A 13,046-nucleotide genomic window follows, 5' to 3' on the forward strand; every position below is an offset into this window, starting at 1 on the left:
GGATAACAGAGACTATTCAGAAAGATTAGATTCACTCCTTTAGGGTACTGGAATTTTTAAACAGATACAGAGTTGAGCAGTTTTTAGTAGGTATGTAAGTCAAAAAACGAAACAAACAAACATCTGGAAAACAGCCTCCCTGCGGAAACCACCCAAGTCACAGCAGTGATAGCACTCTGAATCATGAAGCCACAAAATTTTGCTACTGAAACCTGATGGGTAGACCTGTTTTAGAGTCTGGATGACTTTCCCGTCCTCAATCTATATTCCTGTCTCCATAAGGACAAATTACGTTAATATTCCCGAGTACCAGCAGGGTGTTGCTTTTTTCCATATATATCCTTACGCTAAATCCTGCATTACCTAAAGTTATTCTGTTCCTTGTAATCAAAGAGCCCAATTGATACAATACTGTACAGCCCCAATTTTGTAACCATCTATTTTTGGATGATAAATCTGTGTACACATATCCACACACACTGAAGATAAACTAAAATGAAATACACCAAAATCTTAACACACGTTTATTCAAATATATACTGAGTGCTTACTAGGTTCCTCACACCTTCCCAAGCTCGAGAATATAGCATGTGAACCAAACACCTGCCGCCAGAGCTTGTATTACACTGGGATTCCGACAGTAATAGTTCTCTGAATGTTGGGGTTGTGGGAGACTTTTATTTTATACTCTTTTGTGTATTTTCAAATTTTCTACACTTTTTTTTTTACCATAAATCAGTGTTAGTTTAAAATATAAGAAATACGTCTTCCCTAAGATTTGTTTCTAATTTCTACTTCTCAAGGGAAATGCACTAAGAGGAAACAAAAGCCAGAGAACTAATGTTTTTTCCCTTGGATAGAATCAACGGAGAGAATAGCATCCTGTAAAGAAAAGATTTTATTCTTCTGATACAAAAAGGCAATGGAAATAGTTTAAGAAGAATAACAGTGTGGCTTCTGAACTTACACTACATTCCGAGTCCTGCTGTCGTCACTGTCACACCATACATTATAGAAATTTGCTGTTTTTCAAAGCATTTCCTTCTACTATTCTTCCCAAACTTTGGGAGGCAGGCAGGGCACGTACCATTATTTCTAGTTTGCAGAGCCATCTTAGGTTAAGAGGAGTTAAGTCATTCTCCCCAGTTACACACTTTAAAAATGGCACAGCCCCGATAGAACCTCTGGATTCTTACTTCCTGTAAGCCTCTTTCCACCACACGGCATGAACCTTGTCGTGTGGCTGGGCTTTGTCACCGTTGATCTTGATTATACCCCTTTGGGTAAAATTATAGTTACAGTGTTAAGAATTACATTCTAATGAGTTTTTAGACTTCAAACGGGCTTTCTGAATCCCTGAGTTTTGGTATAATACAACAGTTAGTAAATTGAGAGGCAGCCTTCCATAGGGTGTGGCAAAATATAACTTTAGTCTTTTCTGTCATTGTTCTTCTAACCCACTCTTTAGGCTCAATTTTTGGGCAGATCTAACAACTCTTTTACTTTTTTTTTAAATTATTGCTTCTCTCACCTAGGTCCCCAGGATGACCTGGACACAGCAGATAAGACCATAGCGGCCATTTGACCTAACTGCATTGTGGTTGGGTACAAGTTTTAGCCACTCAGTGATAACCGAGGCTATTCAAAACAGTTGGATTCACTCCATTAGAGAATTGGAATTTAATCAGGATGTTAAAAAAAAGTCCTCTAGTCTCATTAATCATAAGAAAAGTCTCCATTTCCATAATTAAAATGCTCAATCCAGTCCAATCACAACTCCAAACTTGATGTTCAATAGTCGCCCCTCACCAGTGTGATATGCTTCAAGCTGGGCAGCCTCCAGTGAAGAAATAGGATGTGCACCACACCTTCTCCAGTTCCTTGCCTTCTGCTTCTTCTTATGCTGCCCTCCTCCCCCGCTCCCCCCCAGAGAGTTCTTGCTGGCACCCGGCTGGAGGTATAAATGTGGCAGTGTGGAGTAAAACGGGGATGGAAAAGATCTTACTTAACACGTTGAACTACGGTCTGATGTTGGTGTTCTGTGGGTTCGGGGAATGTTTAAAGCTGACTTTCCTGCCCGGTGCTTTATGGATGCCTTAGAGATTTTCCCTGGAAATATCTGGCTGTATCTCTCTCCATATGGGCAATGGCCCCTCCTCCAACCACACACTGATGTGGCCACTGAAGACAGGCCCCCTTGCATCTGTCTAGTACACCTTCAGCTTCTTTCTGCTGAGATAGCCTCTCCTGGAAGGAAGCCTTCTTGGGTGAGTTTCCTTTAAAATGACCTGCAGACCAGCTCCCTCCTGCGTGGCTGTTACCCTATCCAAAGCAAAGACACATTCCGCCTTGCTGCTAGTGGAAACTTGGCCAGCTTCCATGCAGACTTCCCTTTCCCTCTCCCATCAGCTCCAGCCACAACTTTTGCCTTTAAAGTTCTGAGATATGGGACAAAAATCTGTCCTTGTTCTCCTTCAAATTGCAAGGGATATATCTCAAGCTCTCTGAGTGACCCTCTTAAAACCTCTCTCCTTTGACTTGAAGTGAGAATGAAATATGAACTCTTTCCCCTTTCTAGGGGCTGGAGAGTGGAGAGGATGAGGGAAAATACCACAACTCTCAAAATTTGACCTCTAAAAACCTCTCTCTAAGAAGAATCATGACTTCTCTTCTATAGTCTGGAGGTAGGTGAGTTTTACGAAACTGTTTTTGTACCGATGTGAGTCTTTTTGTACTGATGTACTCTTGCAAGTCCTCCATAAGTGGTCTAACACTTCTTTGAATGGTGTGATTTATTGGCCCTTATTGTTTTCTTTCTGACTTTGAGGACATCATAAAACCTAGACAGAAAAAGCCCTGTTTTTTCTGATATTTAGAAGTTCAACTGAAGACTTGAAGATGAGGCACCTATGGGTTCAACTCAGAGCTTTAACAGCTGTCCCAGGGAAGGCAATAAACTCAAAGACAACTCTCAACAAAACTGAAATACGTTAACCTGGTTCATTTACAACTTGCCAAAATGACACTATTTAATATTGTTAGGTGTTTCAGTATAATAATGTGAATGTCTTTCTTTTTTTGAGGAAGATTAGCTCTGAGCTCACATCTGTTGCCAATCCTCTTTTTTGCTGAGGAAGATTGGCCTTGGGCTGACATCCGTGCCCATCTCCCTCTACTTTATATGGGATGCCGCCATAGCATGGCTTTGATAAGCGATGCGTAGGTCTGCGCCCAGGATCCAAACTGGCAAACCCCAGGCTGCCGAAGCAGAGCCCACAAACTTAACTGCTACACCACCAGGCTGGCCCCTTTTTAAAACATAAATACACATCTCTTAACTTTTCACACATCACCAACCGCCTCTCCACACATTTGCTTCTGTTCATAACCATCTATCTAGAAACATAAGTATAAGCTACCTATAAACCAGTGGTTCTCAGATCTGGATGTATTATCTGAGGAGCTTTTAAAATATGCCGATGCCTAGGCCCCACCCTAGACCAATTAAAGCAGAATCTTTGGAGATTGAAACTAGTCTTCGGAGTTTTAAAAGCTCGGCAGCTGATTCTAATATGTATTTAGGGTTGAGAACTGCTGCTGTAAGCTCTCAAAGCTGGGATGCCACTTAAAGCTAATCTACATTCAATCTAAATCCATATATAAGAAAGGATAAGCGACTTCCTTAAGTGATTCTGGGGTTGTTCTCTTGACGTCTCAACCCAGATGAGGTCCTGGTTCAGTAAAATATATAAGCGCAGATGGACAAAGAGGGAAGGAGCCCAGTTACCGGCTCCTGCTGCTTCTACGTTTTCACCTGAAGATTTGCGTCTGACCCCTATGAGAGAAGAGGGAGGACAGAAACTAGACTAATTTTTCTGAGTCTTTGCTAACAAGTTAAGAATGCCTTTCATATCTGAGCTGTAAAAAGCAGATGTAGGCTGGATCCAGGTCATGACAGCTCCGGAGAGACAAGTGTTAAATTTTCAGGAATTTTGGGAGCCAGTTGTGGTCACATTAGTAGCTTGAAATTGGCCATGATGAGAATATTTACACTATAGAAATTAGCAAAAGCTACAAATCAGGACTCCCTTCTTTCACTCCAGAGAACCAACTGTCAAACATTTACCAGCAAAGCACTGGATATAATTATTGAAAAGGTGCTTCTCAAACTTTGTCCTTACTATTGAAGTTCAAGGCAAAGGATAGGAGGCTTGGCAGCTGTACAGTTCTTTTTCTCAACAAATCAGATAGAATTACCTCCTCGATAAGATTTTACAGGACTGGAGAAGAGAGGAACATGAACCAAAGTCCATTCTAATAAACTATGTGCTTGCTTATTTAGATCTACTAAAGTGTATTTATCATAATGAAGATAGAAATGCACTGTAGGTGTTTCTCAACTTATTAAAGTTAATTGGTGCCCTTGCAACAGTTCAGCTTCGCTAATTAGCATCCAACTTGTATGTTTTTCCAACCTATGCATGAGGAAGCAGTGTTTTTGTTTTTCTAAATGCCATATTTATTCCTCTACTTGTTGATGTGGGGGTATGTTTAGGTAATTTAAAAAATTGTTTCAGTAAATTATGAATAAATAGCATCTCTCTTTCTCTGTAGAGTAAGGATTCATTTTAAGGGGAAAATACTTTATGCAAGCTTGTGTTACTTTGCAAGAACATGTCACCATCATAAATAGAAGGTGACATACAGTGAAGACTATGGTGGAAACATCCTGAGATAGCTGGTTTTTTATCTACTATCTCACTATTTTCTCTCTCATCAAATAAACTAAATTATCTTAAATAACACAAACACTCAACAAGACCAAAAGCCAGGTAGTGTCAGCTGCCTAATGTGTAAATAATGATAGCTGTCATACATATGAGTAGCCGATTATAAACAAACAGATAAATGAATATCCTGACCTTGACTTTATTAAACTTGAATGCTTCATAACTCCTATGATTTCCCACATCGAGCAAACTTGAAGCAGCTGCTATGTCCATGTCCTCCTGTCTACATCTTCCTCTCTGCATGACATACATACTCGTTCTGTCTCTACATGTCCCATATGTCCTGTTTTCAAAGGACTACCCATGATCCCCACTTTCCTGGCCGCCTCTTCTTGGCCAGGCTCCATGATTCAGAACTCCATTATGAACTGCACTTCCACATCTTTTATTCCACCTTCCGGCCATCATTAAAATGCGTCGTTCCTGCCATACCCCCATCCCTTCAAGGACTTATGCTGTGGTACTTAATTCATAACTGAGGACTTCCTGGAATAGTCAATGTCTAATCCAAAACATCCATCTAAAGACTGAGAGTTTCAAACAAAATGGTAGAAGAATGTTGGAGCAATTTGAGGGCAAACGGTCAAATGACAGCGCCCATAAAGTTGCATCCAAAGTGGAGAAATGTCTCTCGCCTTTCTCTAAGATAAACCCACAACAGGAATGGCAGGAACTTTGATAAGATTAACTCTTGACAGTAAATATTTTTGCCAGTTTATCTAAACTACACATCTGTAGCAGATGTACCACATCTGTAGCAGTATATGTAGCACTTGAACTTGGCATATGGTAGGAGAGAGAAACGGGGGTCTTGTTAGGTGACCTCACCTGGTCCCAACTCAGCACATATGTTAGACTGTGCTTAGAAACTTCTGAAAGGTTTGAGTCTTTTTTTTTTTTTGGTACGTTCAGCTGATGTAATATTGTATACCCAGTCCCATTTGATGTAGGAAGACTCATTCATGACATTAGAAAATTCTTAGGATATAGTAAATGAATTAATAAAAACAATGTTGATAATTGTTCTTTGTGACTATAACAAAAATATGCAGAAGGAGCAGGCATTATCTCTGGGTGGTGTGATTATAAATGAGTGATATTTATTTTCTCTACTTTTGTTTCTAAGATTTAACCTCGTATGCATGCATAAATGTCTTTTTTGTTTAAAAATATATTTATTGGAGAGAAATTCCTGATCGTGGGCTCTTAATAATCCATTTAACAGGACTTCTAAAATGAGTCAAAATTAGTCTTACAAGGGCGAGGCAAGCTTTACAAATCAGGGGAACACTTGCCATCAGAAATTTTTCCTATCAGCTCATTAACACCTGATAGTTTTTTAATAAAGAACCAATTATTTCGTTCTCTATTTAGAGCAACTACTGTCCAGTAACAGTCCCGAAGAGAGTCAAATAATAAAGGCCACAGGCATATTGAGATATAAAGAGTCTACACTGAGTGCCAGAAGGAATAGAGTTCCTCTTACTCTTTCCCCATCCCCTAAAAAGGCACTTTAGGAACCTCAAGAAATTAAATCAACCCAGAGGATTCCCATTCTCAATAAGTTGGCTCCACAAGCCATACTTCAAAATCCAAACCAAGAAAGAGTTCACACCCCTTCTCTTCACACTCCCCCATCTCCCAATTCCCCAGGTGCGGGTTTCAGTTCCAAACAGCAATCTTTCTACTTTTTTTTTTTTTTTTGCCTGTGTGACAGCCGCTTTGTTATCTTTCCGGAACTCATTTCATTGTCTCTCTTTTTAAAGTTTTAACTATGATGTTCCATCTGCTGTCACTGAGCTGGAATGTCCCCCAAATGTAAAGTGAGTCCCACTGGGAGTTGCCTCAAAGAATCCTTTGCCTGATAAACAGCGAATCGCAAAATGGGTTTTAACTTCTTTCAATTAAAAAAAAGAAAAAAAGGAGAAGTAAGAGAAGAGAGAAAAGACGGGGAGAGAAAAGCCTGCTCTGCTTGCATCGTAGGCAAGTCTGAATCCCCTTATTCTTTATCCGTCGAGTGAAAGTAGCCGTTGAAGGAGCCGCAAGTCTTCACACTGCATGGCAGAGTAGCTGGGAATTTTTCTGGGGTGGGAGGTTAGACAGAGAGAAGCATAGGGGAGCTGTCACATTTCTGCTTCTTATTATGAAGGATCTCAGACTACTGAAAAGCTCCCCCCTTTAAAGTAGTTCCCCCATACAATATTTATAATGAGGATGTTTAGCCTGCCAACGTGGTTGATGGAAAGGGAAGTACTCCCTCCCCCTTTTGCGGGAAATTAGTAGTACAATTTTAGATGCTTCATATATGTAAGAGACTAGATCATTGAGTCAACAAGTATACATTGAGTGCCTACTATGTGCCAGAGCCTATGCTAAGCACTGGGTAAATTAAAGTATATACAGTCGCTGACAATTGAGCTTACTGTCTGGTGGAAGAGACAATATTAATAAATAATCGTACAAAGAAGTGCACAATTGCAAATGAACTAGGGTTATGAAAGAGTGGTACATGATGTATGAGAGCCTGTCAAAGGATTTGTTCTAGCGAGGGGTGCCAAAGTGAGGCAGAGATGCCTTATCTGAGATATGAAGGGTGAGTAAATGGGAGTAAGGCTACTCGAACGGCAGGTAAGAGATTTAATTAGAGCCAGAGGGAAAACCTCTGTACCCTGTGCAAAAACCCTGAGGTAGGAGGGATCATCCCACGTATTGGAGGCTAGGAGACAGCCATCCTGGCTGAGGCAGGAAGAGTGAGAGTGACAGAGGTAGGTGGGGTCCATATTTTGTCATATAAACAAATATTAAGGAGTTTTGTTTTTGTAATTTTTATTTTGAAATAATTTTAGTTTTCTAGAAGAGTCTTAAAGATAATACAAAGAGTTCCCATATTCCCTTCACTCGGGCTTCCCTAATATTAACCTCTTATATTGCCATGGTACCCTTATCAAAACTAAGAAATTAACATTGGTACAATATGGTTAATTAAACTACATACCTGCAGACTTTATTCAGATTTTACCAATTTTTCCACTAATGCCCTCTATTTCAGGACCCAAATCAGGATGCCATATTGCTTTTAATCATCATGTATTCTTAGTAACCTCCAATCTGTGACAGTTTTTTAGTTTTTTCCTTTTCTTTCACGATCTTAACAATTTTTAAGAGTACTTGGTGAGGTATTTTGTAGAGTCTTCCCTCCGTTTAGTTTTGTCTGATGTTTTCTTATAATTGGAATGAGGTTATGGATTTAGGGGAACCATGCTACAGAGGTGAAGTGTCCTCATCATTACATCACATCAGGAAGTACATGATGTCAATAGGACTTAGTCCTGATGATATTAATTTTGATCATTTTGTTAACATAGTATCTGTGAGGTTTCTCTGCTGTAAAGTTACTATTTTTTCCTTTCCATACTCTATCCATTAGAATGAGTACTACGTCCAGCAAAAGGGAGGAGAACGAACCTCCACTGCTTGGAGACAGGAATATCAAATAATTTGTGGACATCTGTTAGAACCACCATAGTGATGAATATATATTTGGGGGAGATACTTTGAAGCCGTGCAAATATCTTGCTGCTTCTTGAAGTTTCACCCATGAATTTTAGCATGCATTGGTGGATCATGCCTGGAGCAATTATTACTGAGGTGAATTTTTATTTCCCTCATTCTTTCTATATTTAATAGTTGGAATTTTTCTGTAAGGAATATTTGTCCCTTCTTGTCCATTTATTTACTTATTCAGTCATTTACTTATATCAGTATGGACTCATTGATGTTTATTTTGCTTGGAGGGATTATAATCCAACACTATTATTACTTATTTTGTGGTTCAAATTGTTCTAGCTTTTAGCTTAAATTGGGAGTTCTTTCAGGTTGGTTCCTATGTCTTTTGACATGCTCTGACATTGTTTTTTGAGTAGTCTTTGCTGTCTGGTACCAGAAATGTTGAACCAACTTTGCATTTCTGAGAGGAACTCCATTTGTTTGTGACATATTAGCCTTTTTGTATATTGCTGGATTTGACATTCTAATTTTTGGGGTGGGAAGGAAGTGGGTGTAGCTATAAAAGGGCAACATGAAGTATTCTTATAGTGATGAATGGTTCTGTATCTTGACTGTATCAGCAACGATGTCCTAGTTGTGATATTGTACTATACTTTTACAAGATATTACCATTGGATAGGAACTGGATGAATGTTACACAGGATCTCACTGTAGTATTTCTTATAATGATATATAAATCTAGTTATCTCAAAATAAAACTTTTTATTTAAAAAATATATGACAATTGTACAATGACAGATGGAGCAACATAGAAATATACTATTTCAGGATCCTAGCACTATACTTGAAGTAGCACATTAGAAAAGTATACTGTAAACCTTAAAGAATCCACTAAGAAAGTTAAACAATTATAATATATGTATATATATAGCACCAATTAAGGATATATAAAGCTAATTAAGGATATGAAATGAAATGATAAAAGACAATCAATTAAAAAGAAAACATAAAAAGAGGAAAAGGGAAAAAGGAACAGGTAGAAAAACAGAAATCAACTATCGAGTAGGCAGAATTTAACCTTAAAAAAATACATTAATATAAATTATCTAAATGCACCAATCAAAAGGCAAGGATTTTCAGACTGGATAAATAAGCCGCACTTCACCATAATCTAAAAAAAATCCACTTAAATATAAATAGTATTTTTATATTTGTAAGTATGTTATATATAAAATACAATTTTAACAATATGCAAATGTAATATTTTATTAAAAATAGGATGAAAATGTACGTTATGCTAATATTAATTTCAAAAAAGCTAGTCTAGTTTGGTAAATTCAAAGTATAACTCAGAACAAGGAACATTATCAGAGATAAAGGATATCATTCATAATAACAAAGCCATCAATTCATCAGGAGGACACAACAATTCAAATGTTTATGCACCTATAACAAACCTTCAAAACATATGAAGCAAAATGAATAGATCTGGATGGAGAAATAGACATATCCATAATTACTCTGGAGATTTCAGTAGCTCTCTCTCAAAAATTGACAAATCAAGAAAAGAGACAGTTAGTAAAGATAGATATAGAGAACAATAGTAGATTATCAAGCAAAATGACCTGATAGAGAGTTGGAAAAAATTACACCCAACTGCTTTACAAGTACATACAGAAAATTTACTAAGATAGACTATGATCTTGGCCATAAAACAAATCTCAATGAATGTGAAGTGATTGAAATCCTACCAAGTGTGTCTGTCCTCTGACCACAAAAATAATTAAATTATAAATTAATAACAGAAAGATATATGGAATATCCAAAATATTTTGAAACTGAACAACACACTTTTATATAATTTATAGGTAAAAGAAGAAATAAATTATAGTAAAAAGATTTTGAATGTAGTAAAAACAACAGGGTAACATCTCAAAATATGTTGGATGTAGCTAAAGCAGTGCTTCTATCCAGTGAAACTTGAGAAAAATCCACTTTCACACCAATCTCTACATTAAACACAAGATGACACAAAAAGAATTTGAAGCCAATGGTGCAGTGAAAGTAATCATAACAACAACAAACCCCAAAACAGCTCAACATTTACCTAGATTAACTCAACTCTGCACGCTAAAAGTTTAGCAGCAGAAGCATGTGCATCTCAGGAATAAATACTAATTATCTCAGGTGTACTATCTTACAAACTACGCCTGGTAATCAATCAAAATTACAAGGCATCCAAAAAATGCAGATAGAAAACAATGATGATCAAGAGACAAAGCAATCAACACAACCAGACTCAGAAATGGTTGAGATTTTGGAATCTCAGACAGGCATTTAAAAATAACTATGATTAATGTGTTCGAGTCTCTAGTGGAAGAAATTGACAGGATGCCACCATATGGGACATTTCAACAGAGAGATGGAAACCATAAAAAAAATCAAAAGGGAATGCTAGAGAAAAAAACCACAGTAAAAGAGATGAAAAATCGCTTTGATAGAATCAGCAGTAGACCCAAAACAACTGAGAGAAGAATCAATGAATTTGCGATTTTTCTACAGAAATTATCCGAACTGAAATACAAAAAGGAAAAAACTGAAACTGAGCATCCTAATGTGTGAGATAATACAAAATGTTTTAACATACATGTAATTCTTCCCAAGAAAGAAGAAACAGAACAAGTATTTGAAGAGATAATGGTTGAGAATTTTCAAAAAATAGTGAAATACATCAAACTACAGATACAAGAAGTTTTGAGAACTCCAAGAACAATAAATACCTAGGGAAATAAAACACACGTATATACATCTGGATACATCATATTCCAATAGCTCAAAACAAAAGATAAAGAGAGTATCTTGAAGACAGAGGACAAAAGGATACATGATATAGACAGGAAAACATGGGAGAACTACAACAGACTTTTTGTCAGAAATTTTGCAGGTCCAAGGAAAAGGGATCACCACGTTTAACGTGCTAAAAGTAAAATGCTATCCACCCCAAGTTTCATTCATAGTGAAAACATCTTTAATAAGTAAGATAGAAATGAATATTTTTAGACAAACAAAAATAGAGAATGCGTTGTCAGCATACCTGCATTACAGGAAATGTTTTCAAAAATGGTCTTCAGGAAGATCAAATATAATATAAGATTAAAAACTTAGGTCTACATAAAGAAATAAAAATTCCTGGAAACGGTTAATATAAGTGTAAATATAAAAGATTTTTTTAAATGTCTGAATTACTCTAAAAGATAATTGACTGCCTACTGTATAAATAATACCAATGTATCTGGGTTGATAACTAGGAAGAAATCCCGTAAATGACCATAAAGCACAAGACTAGGAGGAAGAAACCTACCGTAATCTGGAAGATTCTTATACCACATGTAAAACCATGTAATATTATCTGAAGATAGTTTGTGATTAATTAAAGATGCATATTGTAGACCTTAGGGCAACCAATAAACTTTTAAAAGTATAAATAATAACCCAATAATGGAGGTTAAATGGATTTTTATAAACATAAAAGTAATCCAAAAGCTACCAGAAAAAAAAAGAATAAAAGAACAAGAAACAAATGGGACAAATAGTGTTTTTCTATGAGAATCCAAGACTGATTCAAAGTTTGAAAAATCATTCAGTGTAATTCACCATATCAACATACTAAGAGAGAGAAAAAAATTGTGATCCCTAAGGCTTACAGTATAGGATGGCATTTTGCTGATGTAAAGATGCTATGAGGATAATTAATATTTTCCAGCTTCTTCCCATAAAGTAAAGTTGCCAGGCACCCAATGCTTAGTTGTAGCTGAGTTAGAATTACAGGAAGAAAAATTAACACCTTCTCTTTGATTTTCTTTCTTTTACAACGTAGTTGTCTGTGCCTAGAGCAATGGTGCTTAACCCTGGCTATCTATCTGCATGGATTGTGGAATTTTTAAAACTAAAAAATTTTGGAGATGCACCCAAAGAGGTTCTGAATCAATAGGACTGGCATTCTCCCCAGATATCTGGATTTTTGTAATACTCCATTTGAGATGATGATGCCCCATCATGGTTGACAATCATTGTCCTTGAAACATTAAGAACCGCAAGTTAACTTGGCATGTGGTTTTTACGGAAAGAGCCCTTCACATTGGAGCCTTCAAGGCACTCTAGAAAAATTGTAACTCTAAGAGATATATATTATATCTCAATTATAACTTGAAGAGAGACAAGCTATTCACATCTGAATGGAAAAGTAGGGATATATAAAATAATAGCTAGCATTTAAATATTTAGAAAAAGGTACAGTATCTTAGCTTGGCATACATATTTATTTCAATTTTTATGTAATTATTTCATAATAATGTTTATGCTTTGTGTTTATTAAGGAGATCTCTGAAATCATAACCAAGTGGAATTCTCTCTACCTGATTCTCTCTCTTGTCTTTCTTCACCCCTTCACTCCATACTCCAGACTCCCGCCTCTCACTCAAAAAGACACCCAACCATCAATGGGGAGTGTGATCACATGCACCATGAGGCCATTACAAAAGCATCACAGTTTACCTGTTGATATTGAATTCTGATTTCAGACAAGGAAAGAGAGGCAACTGTGTTCTGGAAAAATAAACAAAATAAAACAAATGCAAAACTCAAGAAAATTTCCTTCTAAAAAATTACTTATTTTAATTCTTATACTTTCATGAAATTAAGTACAATAAAGAAGGATAGACTGCCCCACTATGCCACCAAAAAAGGATA

This window comes from Ceratotherium simum, chromosome 1 (assembly GCF_057802395.1).
Source record: "Ceratotherium simum simum isolate JZ-2026a chromosome 1, ASM5780239v1, whole genome shotgun sequence".
NCBI lineage: Eukaryota > Metazoa > Chordata > Mammalia > Perissodactyla > Rhinocerotidae > Ceratotherium > Ceratotherium simum.